Below are 24,680 nucleotides of genomic sequence, written 5' to 3'. Positions count from 1 at the left end.
GGTTGGTTTTACTAAAGTGCAGCACCTCGCACTTATCTGCATTAAATTCCATCTACCGTGTTTCAGCTCATTTTTCATGCTAATATAAATCTATTTCATTCTACAAGTAAAACACCTTTACAATTACTTCATGAAATTGTTCTAGGATTCACATGAGAAAGTAATTTTCATTTGAAGGATTCAATAAGGAGGAAAATGCATTTCTCTTCCTGAACCATTACTATTGTACTTAAATTCTTTGACAACATACAATATGTTTGAGTGAATAGAATCTCCAAACTGAAAATAATTAGCAATTTTGTGTGTTTGTGTTGCAGTTCATTCAGGGCCTGTGAGGGCTTGAGCAATGCATCAAAGTCCAATTCTCTTTTCAACATTTATCTGTTGAAATGTTTACGTAATTTCTGTGCAGCATGTGAGAGCTTGAAGAGTGTGAATTGACTGATTTATTCACCTACCCAGAAAAACTGACAGAAATTCAGAAGCTCTCTTCATTTGTGAGGGGCCTCACACAATCTCAAACCACACAAAACTAAGCCAAGTTCTTCTGTTCAGTTTGCAGTGATGGAAAGGTGAGTGTGCTGTTTACTCTCAACAACAATTGAAATGCCCTTTCATGGTGAAAAATAAACAGGGTTTCTGTAACTTTCACAGCCAAAAGATGACAGTGCTGTAGTTGGTGAACTGTTTCATACCTCTAGTAGCCCTGGTTCTATCCTGACCTTGGGTGTTGTCTTTATGGAATCAGCATTTATCCCGTGTGTGTGTGTGTGTGTATTTCTGTTGGGAACTCCGGTAAGATGGCGGCACGCACAAATGCAGAGGCCTACCCTAAGCAAACCAAAGGTGCTTTTGTCTTCTTTAAATTCTTTTTTACAATCACAAGACAATGCTGGACTTTTAAATATTTCATGTATTGCATGTCTACCATAGCTGCGAGTTGCTCATTGTTGGAGGAGCTTACGGAGCTGCACTTGAAGCGGACCATGTTGCTGCCTGATGCAGAAAGGCATCAGAATTGGTGCAGGAAGATGGTGTCCAGTCTAATAACGAATGATTGTGATGGATATTTTTCTTGTGATCACAAGACCCTGTTTGACATTGATAATGCAAAATACTGCAAGTCCGATTCACTAGTTTATTGGCAAGGATGGCAGCTGGTGAGCTGCGAGTGGAGATTAGGCCTCAAGCCGTGGGCTTACCTGTTGCAGCAGTCCAGGAGGAGAGACGCCGGAGGTGGTGTGGCGAGATGTCCATGCTGGATTGGGAAGTGTCCCCTCAATTCAGTGCTGCCTTCCAGGGTCTGCTTGGCAGAAGACAAGTGGGATTGCATGTGTCCATACATTTGTGAGTACCTTCACCTGCAGACTGCTGAGAACTGTTTGTTCTTCCCAACAATACCCAAGCACCACCAATTTACAGGATATACTATGTAATATGTGCTCTATGTGCCTTGCGCTGAACATGACGGTCGGTAATATGTTTTGCATCATGTCCCTGGATGAATGATGTTTCCTTCATTCGTGGATATTCATGTATGGTTGAATGATAATTAAACTTGAACTTGAACTACTCCCACATCCTGAGGCTCTGTTCTTAGATAACATGATCCCTGTAATTTGTTGCATGGTGAATAAATGCCAAACAAAATTCAAAAAGGGAGTTCAACAGGTTGGGCAGATTCTATGGAGGAGAAAAAGCAGTCAGTGTCTTGGCCCAAAACATTGACTATTTATTCCCCTCCAGAGATGCTCTTTGACCTGCTGAGTTCCTCCAGCACATGTGTGTTGCTCTGGATTTTCAGCATCTGCAGAATCTCTTGTGCTCATCAAAAGGAGAGCTGATAGGCAAAGAGCACTTCCCTCTAAAGAGCTGTTCCTTTGTTCCCTCTGTTGAGGGAAATGGGCAGCTGACATATTGGGTTGTGACCCTTCCTCTGGACTGTAAGTCAAAACAGATATAGCTGATATAACTCCATTTTTGATTTTTGTTTGCCACTTATTTCCACCTTTGTGGCAATTTACAGTGATCACCATCATCATCATTATGTGCAGTGTCACATGAAGTGGGTGATCATGCTCTTTGATCATGATTGTTCTTGGTAAATTCTTCTACAGAAGTGGTTTGTTATTGCCTTCTTCTGGGCAGTGACTTATAAGACAGGTTCATCATCATCGTCGTAGGTCGCATCTGGAATTTCCAGTTGGCGGACTATTTCCCTCCTCGCCGCTCTGACATATTGGGAAAGTGTGTACATGGCAGGTTACAGCAGCGGCTTGTCTTTGCCTTCTGCTTGGTGAGTTTAAAGAGAACACCACCTTTTGCAGTAGAAGACCAGGACATCTAGGTGCTTTGTTGTGTTCTTAGCACTCCACCAACGCCTGCTGGCCTGCCTTCTTGACCATTAGACCATTAATCGGTCTCTTCCACTCAATCCGCCATGGCCAGACTTCACTCGCTGGGACAGGCAGATCCCCTACCTCACCGAGGGTTGAAGACCTGTCAGCTACCCTCACCTGGTTTAGCCCGTCTGCCGAGATGGTTTACCGGGGTGTGGCCGCTGCGCATGCTACAGCTACTTAGAACCACAGTGAGAGCTGAGCGCCAGGTGGAGACCAAAGGTGGACGAGCTGTCCTGAAAAGGGCACGGCAGGCCCCCCCACCAGAGGTGATACCCTTCCCTAGACACCCCATATACCCCACAAAACAGTTTACCTCAGCTATTATCAGTACTCTTCAGGGATTGTCTGCCTGGTGTCAGTTGTCACATAACCCAGACTTGTGATGTGCACCAGTTGCTCATACAAGCATCCACCACCTGCTCCCATGGCTTCACATGACCCTGATTGGGGTCACTTTATCTAAAAGCACAACCATAGGATGTGGAAAGAAACCAAGGATGGGGTGCATCAAGAGCAAGCATATAGTAGGTTAATGATCTCCATTCTATCTTTCAGTCAAGCTTGTCACCACCCCTCTCACCTGGATCCACCTATCCCCTGACAGCTCTTGCTTCACCTCTTCCTTCCACCATTTTACATTGGCTAACTCCCTCTATCTTTTATTCCAGATGAAGGGTCTCAATCAAAATAATTAACAGAACATTTCCCTCCAGAAGTGCAGCCTGAACCGTTGGGGTCCTCCAGCATTTTGTGTATTGCTCCAGGTTCTAGCAACTGCAGCCTCTGTCTCCATTTTGCTCTTTTGGGAGTTGGCATGTATCTGCTATCTTAAATGCCCCCTTCTGTGTGATTTTGAACAAATATAAGCATTTGAACTCATGGAGAGTATTTGCTGAAATTCCAGGGATTTCCTGAAGAATTGGAAACGATCTTACACTGTTCCAGGTGCTTATACTGGTGAGATTATCTTTACAGGGAGTGTGCCTGCAATCACAACTTAGATGAACTTGCTTGGAAAACACAGATTGACAAAGACAAATGCATTTTCTACTCACTTAGCACAGAGCTGTTTGTGTCTCAGTGATGGCACAGAATGGCAGACACACTGTTGGTAATTCTTGACATAGGCACTTTATTCTGTGCACCACCACAGGAAGAGATCAGAAGATAGACAAAGGGAAAGATTCAAGGATATGCTGAAAGTACAAATAGGGGTCACCTGTTTAAAAATAAGAAAATCATCTATTTATATCGGAGTTGATAGAAAATTCTTATCCTAATGAATCTTTGGAACTCTCTCCAAAAATCAGCGGCAGCAGCATTTTTGAATATGATAAAGGCTGAGGTAGAAATGAAATCAGGTGAGAGATCTGCTTCAGTACGTGTATGAACAAATCAAGTTACAGGTAGACCATGACAAATGAAATCCAGCCAGGTACAGATATCGATTTTAATAATTTCAATGTCAAACTCTGCCATCTTCATGTTCTTCACCCATCTTCAATCGTCCCATCACTGAACTGTTTCCACAAACATATGGACTCACTTTCAAGATCTCTTCATCTCATGTTCTTGATATTTACAAGTATTTGTGAGTTATTACTATTATTATGGTTATTATTTCTTTTTTTTAATTTTTCTATTTGCACAGTTTTTTCTCTCTTTTGCAGACTGGTTATTGTCTATCTTACTGAGTGTAATCTTTCATTGATTCTATTGTACTTCTTGTATTTTGTGTATCCCGCAAGATAACCAAGTCAAATCATGTCAAGTTAATTGCCATTTAGCTATATACATGTATATAATGTATATAACCATATAATTTATATAGAAACGAGACAATGTTCCACCAAACCAGGGTGTAAAGCACAGTAGTACACATAACACACAATCACTTATGAAGGTAAGGATAAAACCTACAGATGAATCATGCATAAATAACAAACTAAAGTGCATAAATGATATATTGTAAGGTATGGAACAAATTAACCTATGACACTTTGAAAGCGATGCGACAGGGAGTTCAGGGGCCTAATGGCCTGAAGGAAGAAACTATTTCCCATCCAGACCATTCTTGTTTTTATGCATCGGAGCCTCCTGCCTTATGGCAAAAAGTCAAAGAGGATGCTGGATGATGGGTGGGATCCTTAATAATACTAAATGTTCTCAATGGATGGTAGGGATACCTTTGTGATCCTCAACTATTCTCACAGTCCTTTGTAGGGACTTCCAGTCCAATGCTCAGCTGCTTCCATACCAGATAAAGATGCAACTTGTCAGGATGGTGCTACTGTAAAATGTAGTTACGATGTGAGAGGAGCCTTGCTTGCTTCAGTCTTCGTAGGAAGTGGAGGTGGTACTGTGCCTTCTTGTTCAGGGAGATGATATTAATTCCAGGGTTCTGTATAGTGACATATATGTACTTTGATAATGAACTTTCTTTGAACTTTGGACTTTGAATGTTTGCATGTCCTTGAAAAAAACGTCTTATCTTTATTGAGTTGTCCCTGACTGATGACTGATCAAAATAGAGAAGGTGTTTTCAAGATATAAAACATAGGAACATAGAAAACCTACAGCACAATACAGGCCCTTCAGCCCACAAAGCTGTGCCGAACATGTCCTTACCTTAGAAATTACCTAGGGCTACCTTAGGTTAAGATGTTTTTGAGAACCTAGAGTCCGTGCTTCAGGAGCACATGGAAGCTCACTGTTAATGGATGAATGAGAGTGACCCCTTCTTAATTTGTCTGCCCACTTCACCAAATGTCTTCTGTCCACCCCGGACAAATCTGTCTTTCCCTCACTGACCTTATGAGCCATCTCAGTAACACAAAGGTGGAAACAAGTCATCCTTGAATCTAAAGAAATGTTCCTGTACTGGACTGCCATCCAGTGGACTCAGCAAGTGAATTAGGCTCAATCTCAACAGTGCAGTTGGAGAATTTAAATTCAAATAATTAAATAAATTCAGCTTAATAAAAAGTTTCAGACATGTTATCATTCAATTCTTTAACATGATTTTAAAAAAAAGCTTAATTAGTGCATCAACGTCCTTTACTGAAGGTAATCTCCTATCCATATCCCAAGCTGAAGTATATCCCTATTTGACTCCAGACTCAAAAAAACACCCTTTGAAATGTCTTAAGGTTGGACAATAAATATGGCCTTTGTTATGGATGTCCTGCATCCCTTGATGGAATGAAGAAATACTACTTCTGAAATGATGATCGTTGGTACAATCCAGGACGATAACACACTGTACACAATTACATAGAACCTGCTGTAAAGAAATACACCATTTGGCTCACGAGCTCATTATAGCCTCCCTCCCTTCTGTCTGATTCCTCCTACCTTATAATTTCCTATTCTTGTCCTCTTCTGCACAAAATCCTTCTGCTTCAACTACACAGACATAAGAGAGTCTGCAGAGCTGGAAATGCACAGCAACACACATAAAATACTAGAGAAATTCATCAGGTCAGGTAGCATCTATGGAAATCAATAAGCAATTGATGCTGTAGGTTAAAGCTGTACATCAGGGCTGGGAAGGAAGGGGGAAGATGCCAGAATAAGAAGATGGAAGGGAGGGGAGGTGTTGACAATTCATTCATTTCTATAGTTGCTGCCTGACTTGCTGTTCCTCTGGAATGTTGTGTCTTGCTTCATCTACATGACAGCATGTTCCACATTTGTAAAGCGATCCCACCCCCTAAGTTTGTAATGTAATCTATATGATAATTATATATATAAATTTTCTATTCTAAAATTCCCTAGAAGTGGAAATAACTTCTCACATCTACCCTATGAAACATATTCTTCATTCCCTCCTTTAGGGAGGCAGTCCGTTTGTCGATTGCCTCCGGCTGTCTACGTGATACACCAGCCAGGGCAGATGATATGGAAAGCAAACCATCGCCCGTGCAGCTAATAAATTCAAAGGAATGGCAGAGATCGATGTATTTTTGCTCCAGCAGTGTCACAAGAGTTGCCAGTCAGTTTGAACTCAACAATCGACTGCTGTAGGGATTCCAGCTCCAAATCTTTCCCTTGGAGCTTACTCTCAAAGCCTTCTCCATGAGTGGGTAGAGCTACAAGGCAGCAGATGTTGGAGATCAGAATTTTGCTTCTCCTATGTGAGCTGCCACATGATCTGCCTGAAGTGACTGGCTTTAAGGTGCCAGTAATTCACCTTTGCTCCTCCACCTGTCAGTGGAAATGGTTCCACCAGCGAAGCCACACGTGAAGGCCAGGAGCTGGACTTGGTTGTCAGAGGCTATTTAAGATGCACACCATTGTGAACATTTAATAGGTAGTGGGAGCTTATCCCCACTACCTCTCCCAGCTATGACAACCTCTAATTGTCCCTCAATTCTCCCTTTAATTGTCAAGTTATTGAGCTTCAGTCGACATAATCTTTCGTATTAGCTGCATTTTCTCAATTATAATCACATCATTTTAAGTCTTTTCCGCAGTTTCCTCATTCATCAACATGATTCCATGGTGAGGAGATCAGAGTTGAACATGGTGCTCCCAGTGTGGTCTAACCAGGGCTACGTATAACCTGAGACTCTTTAGTTGGATCCAAAGGGGAAGTGTGACAAGAACACTGATCTAATGTTTCCCATTAGAAGACAATGAACTTCTCCAAGAAATATCAGCTCAATACTCTGCACAGTATCATGGTTTAACTATCACAGATTTGCTCCACCATTATTATTTTGGTGAAAGAGGTTAGTGGGTGGAATCACTATTAGTTAGAACCTCAACACGTTGTGTACCAGCCATTGCTACTATTGGAAGAAGATCCTGTTGTGTATCTTACCATAAAAGTGAGAGGAATACCATGACAAGTGGCTCCCTAAATCTCTGCGGAGCTCAAGTTGTGGTGTAATGGAATATTGTCCAAGTTCCTGATAAGGCGCTTCAACTACAACATATTTACGATTTAGTAATGTACTCCAAAACTCCAACCTTCACTGCCTTCAAAGACGTTTTGGCAGGCATATGTGAGCATCCTCAACTTCAAGTATTCCATAAAAGATACCAAACTTTAGGCTATAATGATACTTTACTGACATTATTAAAAATATTTGGTCGAGGGATAGAGATATGTCTCTACCAAAGGGGGCGTAAATCACTGCTTCCCTCCGCTAGACTGTAGGTCACCCTTGCATAAGATGTATCACCTGCTTAGCTCTTCGATCAGGGTCACGTGAAACCATGGAAGTAGGTGGTGGTTGATCATTTCAGAAGCTAGGTGCCTATCATATGTCCTGGTTATGCAACCACTGATGTCGGGTAGACAATCTCCGAAGAGTGTTGATAATGGCTGGGATCACCCGTCTTGTAAAGACACTGCCCAGAAGAAGGCAATCGGAAAGCACTTCTTTTTTCTTTCTTTTTGTATTTGCACAGTTTGTTGTTCGTCCAAATTTCATTTATTCTATTGTGTTTCTTGTATTGACTGTGAATGAATCTCAGGGCTGAAAATGACACCATATATGTATTTTGATAATAAACTTACTTTGAACATGAACTTTGAACTTAGATAGGCACATGGATGTCCACTCTATTAGGTACAGCTGTACACCTGTTTGTTGATGCAAATATCTAATCAGCCAATCATGTGGCTGCAACTCAATGCATAAAAGCATGCAGACATGGTCAAGGGGTTCAGTTGTTGTTCAGACCAAACATCAGAACGGGGAAGAAATATGATCTAAGTGGCTTTGACTGTGGAATGATTGTTGGTGCCAGATGAGGTCATTTCAGTATCTCAGAAACGGTTGATCTCCTGGGATTTTCACATGCAATAGTGTCCAGAATTGACAGGGAATTGTACAAAGAACAAAAAAAAACAATGAGCAGCAGTTCTGTGGGCGAAAATGCTTGGTTAATGAGGGAGGTCAGAGGAGAATAGCCAGACTGGTTTGAGAAGATGACTGTAACTCAAATAATCCCATTACATTTATGTGCCCCAGACCATCTCTAAATGCACAGCACGTTGAACCTTGTAGTGGATTAACTACAGAAGTAGAAGACCATGAACATGCAGGAGGTACCTAATAGAGTGGCTACTGAGTGTAGTTCTGTGTGTTGTGCAATCATCACTAAACAAAGGAACTGAAAAGTCAATTGGACTAACAGTTACCAGTCTAAAGCCACTGGAACATCGATTGGGCTGGAAGAAATCCTTGCTTTTCTTTCCTATGAGGCTGAAAGGACTAGCTTTGAGAACAAATTGTCGCTGAGCTGAGTTGTCATCCTATAACTTCTTTGTTGATAACACCACAGACTGCTCCCATTTCAGCTCATTTACTGTTCAAATCCTCATCAAAAAATCAGCATAGCCCTCTGATTTTCGATGTCACAGTTATGGGGAGGTTCCTCACCATCTTCCGTGTCTATGTTTTTGAAAACCTTCTATACTCCCTTTCACCCTGAAATTGTTTGTACTGAGTTTCTGCAGGAGATCAGATCTGATTTAAACCAATTAGATGAAAAACACTGAGAAAAGGGAGCAAGTTTAAAGGGATACAAAAAATACCTTAGATATTATTGCAGGAGCTGGTTACAATAACCAAAGAATCATTATTTTTGAATTTTTCTGATAGAACAGGAAAAACTCTCCTCATTAATCTAATTTTGGCTGATGTTCAAATGCATGTTTGCTATGTTCAAGATCGTTTATTGTTTTTTTCCTGTACACAAGTGTAATAAGGAGAACAAAACAATTTTTATTCTGGATCCAATGCAGTACAGAAATAAAAACAGAAAAAATATAGAACACAGTAATAATTTTAAAAATCATGATAAAAATGTAGATGCACATGTTTGCTTATATACGGTACATATGGTTGATTGTTCGTATATTCATAAAGTGACCTCAGGCTGTACACTTCAGGTAACTAACAGGACAAAATAAAGTAGTGGTGGAATTACTGGGAGGAGGTGCTGATCAGCCTTACTGCTTGGGGAAAGTAACTGTTTTTGAGTCTGGTGGTCTTGGTGTGGATGTTATGTAGCTTCCTCCCTCATGGGAGAGTGACATACAGTCCATGAGCAAGGTGGGTGGGAACCTTCATGATGTTACTGGCCCTTCTCTGGCACATTTCTGCTTATATGCCCTTGATGGCAGGTAGGTTGGTGCCAGTGATACAAGGACAGTTTTGACTACCCTTTGTACAGTTTTCTTGTCTGCTGCAGTGCAGTTTTCATACGAAGCAGTGATGCAGCTTGTCTCTACTGTGCATCTGTAGAACGAAGTGAGCATGGATGTGCAAAATCCAGCTCATCAGTCTCCTCAGAAAGAAAGGGCATTGATGAGCTTTTTAGACTGTATAGGCTATGTTCTGGGACAATGAAAGGTTGTGTGTAATGTGCACTCTCAGGAGTTCGAAACTGCTTGCAGTTTCCAGTGCCGTGCCACTGATGTAAAAGGGGATATGAATGGTGCGAGTTATCCTGAAGTTGATAACCATCTCCTTTGTTGTGTTGACATTAAGGAGAAAGTTATTTGCCTGGCACCAGGCCTCGAGCTCTTCCACCTCCTCTCAGTAGGCTGTTTCACTGACGTTGGAATACCAGGTGTTCCTTGAACATTTTTGACAGGGGTCCCTTTAATTTTGACCAATGCAGAGACTTCAACATGTAACACTTTTAGGGGAACTGCAAAGGAAATCATTCGCAAAATAGATTGTAAAGTTATAGACTGGGATGAATGAACAATGGCTCACAAAGCAGCCACTGGGGCTTTAAGCATCAGATCAAATGTTGTAAGATTTTAGACACAACACAGTGAAGAAGTGGAACATTCAAGATTGAATGATAACCTTATAGAAGCATATAACATTACTAGGAGCGTAGATACAGTAAATGCACACAGTCATTTTCCCATGATTGGGGGGCTAAAACCTAGAGGGCAATGATTTAAGATGAGAAGTGAAAGATTTAAAAAGCACCTGAGGTGCAACTTCTTTACACAGAGGCTGGAGTACACGTGGAAGAAGCTGCCAAGGAAAGTGGTTCAGGTAGACTTCAGGAGAAGGAAACCAGAGGTCCATGAGCCAGTCCTCATCAGAGGGTCAAAGGAGGAGAGGGTTCTTCCTAGGTGTTGCCTCTTCAGAGGACCTGCCCTGGATCCAGTATGTAAATGCAACTGCGAAGAAAGCACGGCAGTACCTATGCATCCTCAGGGGTCTGCGGGGATTCATGGTATCAAAAACGTTGACAAGCTTCTATAAATGTGTCGTGGATAGTGTATTGTCTGGTTGCATCATGGCCTGGTACGGAAGCACCAGTGCCTTTGAGTGGAAAATCCTACAAAAGGTAGTAGATTCAGCCAAGCACATCACAGGTAAAGCCCTCTCAACCATTGAACACATCTATGTGAAACACTGTCGTAGGAAAGCAGCATCTATCATCAGAGATCCTCACCAGCCAACCCATGCTCTTTTCTCGCTGCTGCCATCAGGTAGAAGGTACGAGAGCCTCAGGACTCTCACCACCAGGTTCAAGAATAATTATTACCCCTTAACCATCAGGCTCTTGCTCAAAGTGGTCTAACCTCACCCTCACTTGCCCTTTCATTGAGATGTTCCCACAACCAATGATCTCACTCTTTATTTTATTTTCTCATGTTCTCCTTATTTATTGCCGTTTATTTATATTTGCATTTGCACAGTTTGCTGTCTTCTGCACTCTACTTGACCTGTCATTGAACCTGTTAATAGGTTTGTTGAGTATGCCTGCAGGACAATGAATCTCAGAGTTATATGTGGTGACATATATGTGCTATGATAATAAATTTACTTTGAACGTTTGAACTTTGAATAACAACATTTAAGAGACATTTGGTTATGTACATAGATAGGAGGGGTTTAGTGGGATGTGAGCCAAACATGAGCAATCTGGACTAGCCTGGCGGGCACAATGGTCAACGTAGACAACTTGGGCTGAAAGGGCTGGTTTTGTACTGTATTAGTCTAGGAATCTAATAATATAGCAATAATAAGCGTTTTATTTTAATACAATCTCAAATTTTCCTCAAGTGCCACTAGTAATTCCATGAGATTCTAAAGCAGGTGAATTGAAAGGTAGTTTTAAAGCATCTTATATTTGAGGAAGTATTAAATGATTGCACTTGTAAACCAGCATGACGATGTACCTGGCAGATAATCCACATGAAGCAAGTGAGTTTCCTTAGAATTTACTCAAATTAAGAAAAAGAGAGATTGCACACAAAGACTCAACAGAAGTGGTTTCGATCAATATCTTGGGATGATTTATTTCATCCCTTCATGATCTGATGCAAGCTCATTTCCCAAATGTCACTCAACACCATTTGAATCAACAATGACTGCAGGCTGTGAGTAAAGACCTTTCAAAGGTCCCCAGACGATCTGAACAATATAAATCTGTCAACAGTGTGACAGACATTGATGAGACATGTACATATTGCAACTGAATTTTTAAACTCTCTGTCATCATCTGAGCAAATAATCCTGAACTCAATAAAGGAGCTGCAATCAGGTTACTCCAGAATTTGGATCTACCAATATTGTTCAATAACAGTATCACATGCAACTGAAGCTGTAATAATGACTAGTGATGTTGTTGCGGAAAATGACTCAGATTGATTTATCATATGTACTGTTAGGGTATATTTTGGAGAATCAATATAACTAATATTTATCTTCAGCCACCAACATTCAGATCTGAATATGGGCTGTAGATTAAACTTAAAATCTTGAGGTACGCGTTCATAGGACACTCAAACCTGCTGTGCAGGTTAACTCTGTGGTTAAGAAAGCATATGGTGTATTGACCTTCATCAACCGTGGGAATGAGTTTAAGAGCCAAGAGGTAATGTTGCAGCTATATAGGACCCTGGTTAGACCCCACTTGGAGTACTGTGCTCAGTTCTGGTTGCCTCACTATAGGAAGGATATGGAAACCATAGAAAGGGTGCAGAGGAGATTTACAAGGATGTTGCCTGGATTGGGGAGCATGTCTTATGAGAATAGGTTGAGTGAACTCGGCCTTTTCTCCTTGGAGCGACGGAGGATGAGAGGTGACCTGATAGAAGTGTACAAGATAATGAGAGGCATTGATTGTGTGGATAGTCAGAGGCTTTTACCCAGGGCTGAAATGGCTAGCACAAGATGGCATAATTTTAAGGTGCATGGAAGTAGGTACAGAGGAGATGTCAGGGCTAAGTTTTTTATACAGAGAGTGGTGAGTGAATGGAATGGGTTGCTGACGGCAGTGGTGGAGGCGGAAATGATAGACTACTGGATAGGTACATGGAGCTTAGAAAAATAGAGGGCTATGGGTAACCCTAAGTAGTTCTAAGGTACAGCTTTGTGGGCTGAAGGGCCTGTATTGTGCTGTAGGTTTTCTAAGTTTCTATGTTTCTAAAATGCAGCTCTGGAGGGAAATGTAGCTTGGAACAGGAGACGAGGTGTCTGCATATGCATGAATACAATCCACACCCTATTGCATGACTCAGAGATCATAGTAGTTAACACACAGCTTGGGTGTGTTACTGGGAAGACCCAGGTATTCAAAAAATTATATGTAACTCAAAAGAAGCACTGTAACTATAGAAATTGTCCTGTTACCTTTGCTCTTTAACATATAAAAATGTGCTGTAATGTTGGGTTGGGGAGTCTCAGTCCTTGTCTCTCTGTCTCATGAGACCAAAGGCTGCCAGCTTGTGTGTGTCCCAAATAAAGACTTCTATGACTTGCACATCTACCAGCTGTGTCTCTCTGGTGACTTCATTCACAGCTACAACATATACACAGAATACATGTTGATGTACATGTACGCTGTATACATTCTCTGATTTTAAATGGAATTACTGAACCATTGAAATGCATCCTACGATCAACCAAGATCTGAGCTGTGAGAAGCCTGCAAGTGTCACTACACATTTTGGTGCTAACATAACAAGGCTGAAGGACACAGAACACAACAAGGATCAGCAAAACAAGGATCTTTCCTTCATCCCACAATCCCACTCACATGGACAAGGTCCTCCAACTTCAGGTTAGGCCTCCAGTCTCCATTCTCCATCCCTTAGATACAAATCGTCCCATCTGATCTCCCTTTTCAATTCAAGTGATTTCAATTCCCTGCTCAAATGACTTTTGCAATGATCATTAACAATGCACATGGGTCATCACCAGAAGTTGTTGGCCTTAAACTTGAAAATCAATGCCATTCCTGTGGTCTGCTAGATGCTGGCTGCATTAGAGTTGGAGATAAGAATAATATATGCATTTTTACATCAAATTTAAAAGAAAGAAATGCAGTGTATTCTGAACAGTTCATTGAAAGCAAGAAAACTTACAACTTGTGTATGGGTAGTTAAGGTAATCTATTTTAAAAGTCATGTTGCACAAAATAAATTTACTTATTGATTGATTGAGGTCATGCGCGTAATAGGCTCTTCCAGTAGTTTGCCCAGGAATCCCGGATTTAACCCCAATCTAATCACGGGACAATTTACAATAACCAATTAACTTTCCAACCCATTGGTCTTTGGAATGTGGAAGGAAACACCCAGAGGAAACCCAGACAGTCAAGGGAAGAACGTACAATCTCCTCCCAGGCAGTGGCGGGAATTGAACCTGAGTCACTGGTACTGTAAAGCGTTGTGCTAACCACTATACTACTGTGTGGTGTAGTGTGTTGAGCTTTTTATTAGTAATTTTAGTTAAGCTACATCATTTATTTCATTTACATGAGTGTTATAAAACCACTTGCGTAGAAATACTGTAAATCATAACAGCCAGCATAATAACTCAAGCAACAAAAATTAGTATAGTTATAAAAATGACTTTGGACTTCCTTTAATCTTGGATTCCAATGATATTTATTAGTCCCTCTTGGCTCTTCAAATTTGCCATTTAAGTATCCCTTACACATCCTGTGCTGCTGAAGGACATTCCCCATTGTCAGTTTTCTACACTCGCCACATAGGTTTTATTTCTCTGTTAAAACCTTGACAACCCTTGGAATTCAGAGTTCACTGGATTTACCTTTCTTCACTTTCACCCTTACTGGAACATGTTGTGCCGAACTCTCACTATTTCTCTTCAATAATTCTCCCACTTATCAGGTTTAGACTTATCTCCAAGTAGCTGGTTCCAGTCTACTTTTGCCAGGTGATATCAAATTGTTCTTGTTTAATAATATTTCCTACATTAAACGTCTCATATGTAGAATTCTTGGTTATTAATGATATGACTATCTCTAGCTTTCTGCTTCCTAACATGCCAGTGATCCAGGCTCAGCTCTGCCTTCTGCTACTGTCCGTGTAGAGCTTACACATTCCTCCTGGGATCAAGTGTGCTTTGCCCATTTATTCCAGCATCCTCCTGTATGTGTGGGTTGGTAGATCAATTGACCTTAGTAAAATAGCCCCAGTATACCAGGGATGACTGAGTAGAATGCAGGGAGGATAAAATGGGATTCATGTAATTAGGTGGCTGAATGTTGGTATGGACTTGACAGGCGAGAGTCTTCTTTCTGTGCTATGTAACACAATGACTGCAAAAGTGCTCACCTTGTGTGATACCTTTATTGTTAGAGGTGGTTTTCTACAGGTCCATTATCTCATGCACAGAAAGAAAAGAGGTTTGGAATTAGTTGAAAGTGAAAATTAGATGCAAAGGTCTTCATCGCTGTGTCAGATTTAACATTGGATGGAAAGTTAACATTAGTAAAATGGCCCCATTATATAGCTGAATGGTTGAGCTGGGAGATTGAGTGGAATCTTGAAGCTACTTGATGAAGAACATTTCTGAAGATGGAAAATGGATTGTTCATCTTTCTTGTTAGGAAAACTGAATGGTGCATTAGTATTGGTATTGTTTTTTTAAACTATTACATGTAGCAAGATACAGTGAAAAGCTTGTCTTGCATACTGTTCATACAGATTAATTCATTCATCATCATCATTATGTGCTGTGTTGTATGACATGGCCGATCATGATCTTCGACCATGATTGTTCTTGGAATACACTGTGCATTGAGGAGGAACAGATAAAATAATAAAAATGCAGAATAAATCCCAAATGTTACAGGGAAAGTGCAGGTAAACAGTAAAATGCAAGACCATAATGAGGTAGATTTTGAGGCCAGGAGTTCATCTTATCCTACAAGAGGTCCATCCAAGGAGGGGTCAGATTCATAACATCATAAGATATTTGGCCATTTGGCCCATCAAGTTTCTCCACCATTTTGTTATGGCTGATCCAATTTTCCTCTCATCGCCAATCTCCTGCCTTCTACCCAAATCCCTTCATGCCCTGACAGATCAAGTATCTACCAACCTCTGCCTTAAATATACATAAAGACTTGACCTCCACAGCTGCCTGTGGCAAAGAATTCTACAGGTTCACTACTCTGGCAAAACAAATTCCTACACATCTCTGTTCTAAAAGGACACCCCTCTATTCTGAGGCTGTGTCCGCTAGTCTTAGACTCTCCACTATAGGAAACATCCTCTCCATATCCACTCTATCAAGGTTTTTCACCATTCAGTAGGTTTCAATGAGGCCAGCCTTCATTCTTCTCAATTCTAGTGAATACAGGCCCAGAGCCATCAAATGCTGACAATACGAATATACTGGATATACATGCATAGCCTAATGGAATAGCTTTTCTATTTAATGCAGGGAAAATCTAAACTTATAGGGATCATGCAGTTTAGTGGAGTTGAAACCAGTATTAGATCAGCTATGAAGGCCCTAGAGGTCCTGAAGGGTCATATGGCCTACTCTTGCTCCTGTTCCTACAGACCTGCATCTTAAACAGAATATTAAAATGTCTTTCCCTTAAGTCTACATTAATGCATACATATGCTGATCTAGACTATCTGCTTAAGTCTCTACAAGGAGCAAAGAGTATGCAAAAATGTGAAAAGTATTAAAATAAAAGATTGCAGAAAAAAAAATTGGTCACCTAAATGTAATTTCATCTAATATCAGCTTGAGAAATACCTTGTAAATTTTATCAACACACATCAAAATTGCTGGTGAACGCAGCACGCCAGGCAGCATCTCTAGGAAGAGGTACAGTCGACGTTTCAGGCCGAGACCCTTCGTCGCTTGAATTTCCAGCATCTGCAGAATTCCTATTGTTTGCGTTGTAAATTTTATGGTGGCTCCCCTCCCAAAGCACAGACTTTGCCAAAATGTAACTCACCCCTGAACCTTCCAATTTTCTCTCAGGTAAAACCTCCTTAAATATATTCTGCTCTGTTAAGTATTGTGGAAAAGTGGTTTCATGGTGAATTTCAAAACGACAATAGAGAATTTTAAGTGGAAATTGTGGAAAAACAAATTGCTCAAGAAAAGTCAAAAATAATTCAGCAAATCGAGAGAACATGGCATTCTCCAAGACATTCGGATGCATTTATTCTGCAAAACACATTCTCAGTGCAGTCAGAAGCAATTTGAATTCAGTCCGCTCATTTCTCCAGGGTAAAGATGAGCACAACTAAACGAAAAATGTTATCCAGAAGAATACATTCTAACCCTATAAACCAGCACTGGTGTTTCTATCCCAAACATACTCCTATATTTTAATCATTACATTCTAATTCCCTATGGCCAAGAACAGAAAAACCTAGAAAAAGTAGAGGATACAACCCAGACCATCACAAAACAAGCCCTCTTGAGCACATCTATAGGGAGTACTACAACAAGCAGGCAGCATCCATCATCAAGGACTCCCGCCATCTAGGCCATGCTCTTTTTTTGCTGCTGCCATTGGCAAGGAGGCCTTAAGTCCCACACCACCAGGTTCGGGACTAGTTACTACCCTTCAACCTTCAGGCTCCTGAACCAGCATGGATAACTTCACCCGTAATGATCACTGAACACAACCTATGGTCTCACTTTCAAGGGACTCTGTAACTTTTGTTCTCGGTATTATATATTTACATATTTACTAATCTAGTTATTATTTTTATATAGTTACACAATTTGTTTTCTTTTGCACATTGGTTGCTTGTCAGTCTTTATTTGTGTGCAGTATTTTTTCATTGATTCTATTGTATGTCTTTGTTCTGTTGTGAATGCCTGCAAGAAAATGAATATCAGGGCAACATATGGTGACATATACACCCTTCAATAGTATATTTACTTTGAACTTTAAACAAAGCGGTTAGGATGGCCAATATGCAGAAGATTCTTAAGTTTATTCCTAATTATAGATTCTATTACAATGTACTGTATTTTTTACCTCATCATTCATGAACTAGGAGCATCATTTATTGCCTTTCCAAAATGCCGCCTGAACCTTGTGACCCTTTCAGAGCGTAGTTTAGAGTCAGCAACCATAGTGGTTCTGGAGGCCTCTAGTAGCCTGACTGAGGATGGCAGTTTCTCTGTCCTGATTTATGGTGGTGAATTTGTCATATAATCCATTGAATTCAAGGAATTAAATTCCTCTAATGGGAATAAAACACGCATACCTGAATAGATAACTCAGATTTCAAGAAGTTAGCCCAGTAACTTAACCTTTATATTGTCAACACTAAATTAAATACACAAGACCCTGCTCATAATTTGCAAAGTGCAAGAAACTCTGCAGATACTGAAATCTTTGAGCAACACATAAAACGCAAGAGGAACTCAGCGAGCCAGGCAGCATCTATGGGGGAGAATAAACAGTCAACATTTTAAGCTGAGACCTTTCATCAGGACTAGAAATGAAAGGGGCAGAAGCCAAATTAAGAAGTTGAGAGCAGGTGAGTGGGCGGGGGAGGGGGAAAGAAGTAAGAATCTGGGAGGTGGGAGGTGAGAGATGAAAGACATAGAACTGAGGAAGAAGGAGAGGACAGTGGAATAAAAAGAAGGAGGTGGGGAGCAGGAGGAAGGTGATAAGCTGAGCATGAGGGCAAGCGAAGAGAAGAGTAGAGATCAAAGGGCCAATAGATAGTGGGGGAAGAGGGGAGTTGTTATTGGAAGTTAGTGGAACTGATGTACAGACAATCAGGTTAGAGATTGCTCATGTGGAATATGAGGTTTTGCTCCTCCAACCTGCATTTGGTCTCATCGTGGTAGCAGAGGTCATGGATAGATATGTTGGTATGTGAATGGGAAGTGGAATTGAAATGAGTGGCTACCAGATCCTGACTTTGATGGCAGCCAAAATGAAAGTGCCTGATGAAGCAATCCCACAAACCATACTGGGTCTCACCAATGTGGACGAGGCCAGATCGGGAGCACCATATACCTGACAGACTCTCAGGTGTAGTGTCAGCTCACTTGCTTAGGGCCCTGAATAGTGGTGTGAGGTGTTATGCTTTCATGGATAAGTGTCAGGAGTGAAATCTGCGGGGAAGGATGATTGGACAGGTAAGTCACGTAGAAAATCATTCGCAGGTTAAACAGTCTAGCGTTCTGGATTTCAGTTGTCACAATGTGGCCATCCCTACTGGAGAAACAAACGGCAGCTCTGGTGGTCACTGTGGGGAGCACCTGCATTCAGTCCACAGGAGTGACCCTGAGCGTCTGGTTGCTTGCACTTTCAACTCTGACTCTGAGCTTTCTGTGTATTATCATAATGAGCCCAATGCAATCCTTAGGAACAACATCTCATTTTCTGTCTGGGTATATTGCAGTCTGCAGGGCCCAGTGATGGATTTTTCAACTTTAGATAACTCAGTTTTTACTTCTATCTGCACCCCTGGCCATTTCCCTCTGCTGTGCTTTTGATTCACCTTTTCTTCATTTTTATGTACGGTCTAGCTTACTTGGCTTATCCTACAGACAACGAAGCTTAATCTGATTTTAGCTGCCCTTTGGCTACTGTTAAGGAATCTAGTCTCACCCCATCAGAGATAATTTCTCTGTTCCCTATAAAGTACTGTGTAACAATCTGCGGCACACATATATAGTTAGGATGCCTAAAACGTTTGCATAGTACCATAGTAATTTTAACTATTGCACTATACTACTACCACAGAAAAAAAACAAATTTCATGGCATATGTGAGTGATGACAGACCTGATTGTGATATGGGTCTCAATTATGTGCTGAGAGTGGGAAGGGAACAGGGAGAGGGGAATTGGGATATGGGGAAGGGAGAGGGGAAGGAATGGGTAGCACCAGAGTAACATTCTGTAATCAATTTTTGGAATCAAATGACCTTGCCTGCTGTCTCAGAGCTGGGTGTGTCTATATCAGCACCTTCCCCCACCCCAGCACCCCTTCTCCACCACCTGATCCACAGCCATCCCATGGTATTCCACCCTCGTAATTCCCGACATTCTTTGGTCCCGCAAGATTTACAAACTCACACCCCGCTCCATATTGACAAATACAGTATTGTGCAAAAGTCTTAGGCACTCTAGCTGTGTATATATTTATATAGTATGTGCCTAAGACTTTTGCACAGTAACTCTGTTTTCAATCTTCTCTGCTACCTGAAGTTCAGTTGCCTTCTTTCTTTCCCAGTCTGATGATGGATCCTAGATCTGAAAACATTCATCGTTTCTATTTCTACAGATGCTGCCTGACCTGGTCAATGTTTTCAGCATTTGTTTTTGTCTTATTTCAGATTTCCAGTACCTGCAGATCTTTGTATTCTCATCTGATTATTTGATGGTTAATCAGAGAATCTAATGATCTTCTCTGAACTTTAATTTAACTAGCCACTAATTAAGCCTTGCATGTAGGAATTTTGATGATGCACCTTTATTGTGTTTAGTAATATTGCGAAGTATATCAACACTTCTTCTGTCACATCTTCTGAAATCTATCAATTTTTGTAATGGTCCTTTCCACTGATAATCAGTCTCCTTAACTGAATTTCACAGATGTACTGTGGAGAGCATTTTAGCAGGTTTTATCATCTTCTGATATGGAGGGGCCAATGCACAGGCTCAGATAAAAGCTGCAGAGAGTTGTAAATCAGCCAGCTACATCGTGGGTACAAGCCTCCCCGCCTCGAGGACATCCTCAACAGGCGATGACTCAAAAAGATGACATCCATCATTAAAGACTCCCATCAGCCAGGACATACACTCCTCTCATTGCTACCATCAAAGAGGAGGTAAAAGATCCTGAAGACACACACTCAACGGTCCAGGAAGAGGCTCTTCACCTCTGCCAGCAGATTTCTGAATGGACAATGAACTCATATACACTAACTCACTATTTATTTTCTCTCTTTTTGCACTAATTATTTAATTTAATTATATATATATTCATTTCATATTGTTATTTATAGCTTATTATTGTTTTGCAATGTACTGCTGCCATAAGACAATATACTTTATGACATATGCCAGTGATATTAAACCTGATTCTGATTTTGATTATGAACTCCCCCACCTCTTTTACCTACCTCTCTATCTTATCTAAAATATTTAAACTCAGGAAATTTGAGATGCAAATGCATAATGTCTTGCGGCATAAATTTTTGAAAGATCAAGAAACTGAGGGATATGGGTAACTGGCACTGAAGTGTAGATGAGGTCAGTGAACGATCAGTTATATTAATACAGATTGTCATGTCGGTCTGTGAGGCTGATTGCCCTATTCCAGCTTATTCTTCGTTATGTGGAGATGAGCACAGACTAACTTTAAGGAATGAAAATATAAACAAAGCACATTTGGAAGATGTTTGAAATATCAAATCTCCTGCATTTGTTTGTTTTCTTTTCTGACGTATTTACTAAGTTACAAATTGCAGCATCTAGCTTGGTTGCATTGGTTTTGATTTATAAGTCAACAAAAGTGAAAAGTTATTTTTGACTTTTCTAAAGCAATTTGTTTATCCCCAATTTCCATCATCAAAGAGGAGGTACAGGAGCCTAAACACACACACTCAACGTTGTAGGATCAGCTTCTTCCCCTCCGCCATTAAATTTCTGAACGGGTAATGAACAACCCCATGAACACTACCTCATTATTTTTGCTCTCTTTTTGCACTATTTAATTTATTTTAAAATGTTTTTATAATAATTTATAGATTTTTTTGGTATTGCATTGTACTTCTACTGCAGAACAACAAATTTCACAACGTATGTGATTACTATTAAACCTGATTCTGATTCTGATCTGTTTGTGATATAAATGGAGAAGAATTGTATTAATACAACATTCCGGCAAAGGGAACTGGTTAGATTAGGATGCTCTGTGCAGCAGTAATGAGCAATTTATGAATGACTGTCAGTGGCTCTGTCCACTGTGTTTCCCTGCTTAACCACAGTAACATCAGAAACATCTCGGCTAGTGACGTTGAATGTATCAACATGAGGATCAGACCGTGCCATCTGTGCATTCATGATGACTGTGAAAAAACTCTGACTTGATACACACAGATGGCATTTTTTGGCTTAATGAAAACAAGCACATAAAGACATTAAACATACCGCAACATTTCCCACTTTGAAATTACCCTCAAAGGAATTGGTTCTTTTTTGATACACAGTTACATTATTCAAAGGCTGTACAGCACACAGAAGTGAATTTGAACAAATTAGAATAGCTTACATGAAGGCTGATTTAACCATACACCTCACTGCTGATTGTTCTGTTAATTTGCCATGAGCCATGACGTCTGTTCTGCATTTCAAATTTCAACAACATTGCTATTTATTTTCAACCTGCCTTTGCTTCGATCGGTTTGGTTTCTTTCATATCTCTGCTCCTCAACTACTAAATCATCCGTTTTTTTTTGGCTTAGGTAATAGACAAGCTTTAAGTAAAAAAAAAGTCAAACAGCTGGAAGAACACAACAGGTTTAGAGACACCTGTAGCTCCACAAATTTTGTCTGACCTGCTGAGTTCCTCCAGCAAATTGTTTGGGGTTCCAGATTCCAGCACCTGCAGTCTCCTGTGTCGACAAAATTGAAGCACAACTTCTCTCTAGCTTATGAATGCCAAAAGGAACATGGTCAGACTGCTAGAGGAACTCAGCAGGTTCCAGTACGTCCTGATCTGCTAAATCTTTCTATCATCTAATTTTGTTTTATTTCAGATTTCTGGTATCTGCCATTTTTTTTTAATATTCAACATCAGAATCAGCATCAGGTTTAATATCACTGTCATTTGTCATGAAGTTTCTTGTTATGTGGCAGCAGTACATTGCAGTTCACAATAATAAAAACTGTAAATTATGGTGAGAAATATATAGGTAAAGTTAAATTCAATGAGTAGAGAAAAAAAGAAAAAAAACTGAAAAAGTAGTGAGGTAATGTTCATGGATTCAATGGCACTGAGAAATCGGATGGCAGATAGACAATAATAGACAACAGACAATAGGTTCAGGAGTAGGCCATTTGGCCCTTCGAGCCAGCACCGCCATTCACTGTGATCATGGCTGATCATCCACTATCAGTATCCAGTTCCTGCCTTATCCCCATAACCTTTGATTCCGCTATCTCTAAGAGCTCTATCCATCTCTTTATTGAAAGCATCCAGAGACTTGGCCTCCACAGCCTTCTGGGGCAGAGCATTCCATATATCCACCACTCTCTGGGTGAAAAAGCTTTTCCTCAGCTCCGTTCTAAATGGCCTACCCCTAATTCTTATACTGTGGCCTCTGGTTCTGGACTCACCCATGGGAAGATGGGAAGAAGCTGTCCCTGAATCACTGAGTGTGTGCCTTCAGGCTCCTCTACCTCCTCCCTGATGGTAGCAATAAGAAAAGGGCATGTCTAGGGTGATAGATGTGGGTCCTTAGTGAGAGTTGCTGCCTTTTTAGGCATCGCTCCAGGAAGATGTCCTGGATGCTCGGAGGCTAGTGCCCATGATGGAGCTGTCTGAGTTCACAACTTTTTGCGGCTTATTTCAATCCTGTAAGGTGCCTCCCCACAACTCCCCCACCACACGATACCAGACAGTGATGCAGCCAGTTAGAAGGTTCTCCACAGATCCCTGTAAAAGGATCTGTAGAAGTTTGTGAGTGTCTTTGGTGACGTACCAAATTCATTTATTTATTTATTGAGATGCAGGGCCAAGTAGGCCCTTCCAGCCCTGCAAGCCATGCCACCTGGCAACCCTACCATTTAAACCTAGCCTATCGTAGGACAATTTACAGCGGCCAATTAACCTACTAAATAGTACGTCTTTGGATTGTGGCAGGAAACTGGAGCACCATACATTCCACAAGAAGGATTAACAAACTCCAAACTGAATTCCGAACTCCGGTCTCTGAGTGATAATAGTGTTGTGCTAATTGCCACGCTACCGTTGTGCCCAGCTCGGGAAATCGTGGCGGACAATAAATGCTTTCGTTTCCAGTGCGATCCACAGCCAGTAGGTGAATAAGAAAATAATTTGCTGCCGCTGGTCTCACTGATGCAAAAGCTAACACTAACCAAAATGAATTCAGTTTGGTTCATAGTGTTACTTTACCATTGATGATCCTGCGCAAGAATGACCTAGACCCACCAGTGAGATTGACCGCAATTCTCTTCGGAAACTCAGAGGCAATACATTCTGTGGCACTTAACTAAGTACTTCCTGTACCTAATAAAGAGGCCACCGAGTGTATGTTCATGATCTTCTGCTGCTTTAGCCCACTTGCTTCAAAGTTTGACGTGTTGTGCATTCAGAGATGCTCTACTGCGCGGAGTTACTATCACCTTGCTACCCGCTTGAACTAGTCTGGCCATTCCCCTCGGACCATTTTCCTCTCGTTAACAAGGCTTTTTTTTCCATAGAACTAATGCACAAAGAATGTTTCCTTTTGTTGCTCACACCAAATCTGGAGTCTGTTGTGCATGAAAATCTCAAAAGATCAGTAGTTTTTGAGATACTCAAACCACCCTTTCTGGCACCGATAATCATTCCATGGTCCAAGTCATTGGATCACATTTCTTTCCCACTCTGATGTTTGGTCTGAACAACAACTGAACCTCTTGACTACGTCTGCATGTTTTTATGCATTGGGTTGCTGCCACTTGACTGACTGAATAGATATTTGCTTTAATGAGCAGGTGTACAGATACACCTGATAAAATGGACACTGAGTGTAACTGAAGATTGTGCCATCATATGAATGAATAAAAATATATTCTTCGAACTTAAGTCAGCGATTGACTTGTTGGGGATCTTGAAGGAGTTTGTGTCCTCACCTATTATACTTAGCTTTTAGCCATTGTTGTGAAAGGGTTCTTGGCAAGCAGATTATGTGCGTGGTGTTGATGGTCAAGAGTTCTTTCCATGCATCAGCAGATGACATAATAAATGCTTAAATTGATAAAAGAGAAACAACAATATTGTGGACTTCTCTGCCCAAGTT

The sequence above is a fragment of the Mobula hypostoma genome, chromosome 5 (genome assembly GCF_963921235.1).
Source record: "Mobula hypostoma chromosome 5, sMobHyp1.1, whole genome shotgun sequence".
In the NCBI taxonomy this organism is placed as follows: Eukaryota; Metazoa; Chordata; class Chondrichthyes; order Myliobatiformes; family Myliobatidae; genus Mobula; species Mobula hypostoma.
Note: the sequence above shows the minus strand (reverse complement) of the source record.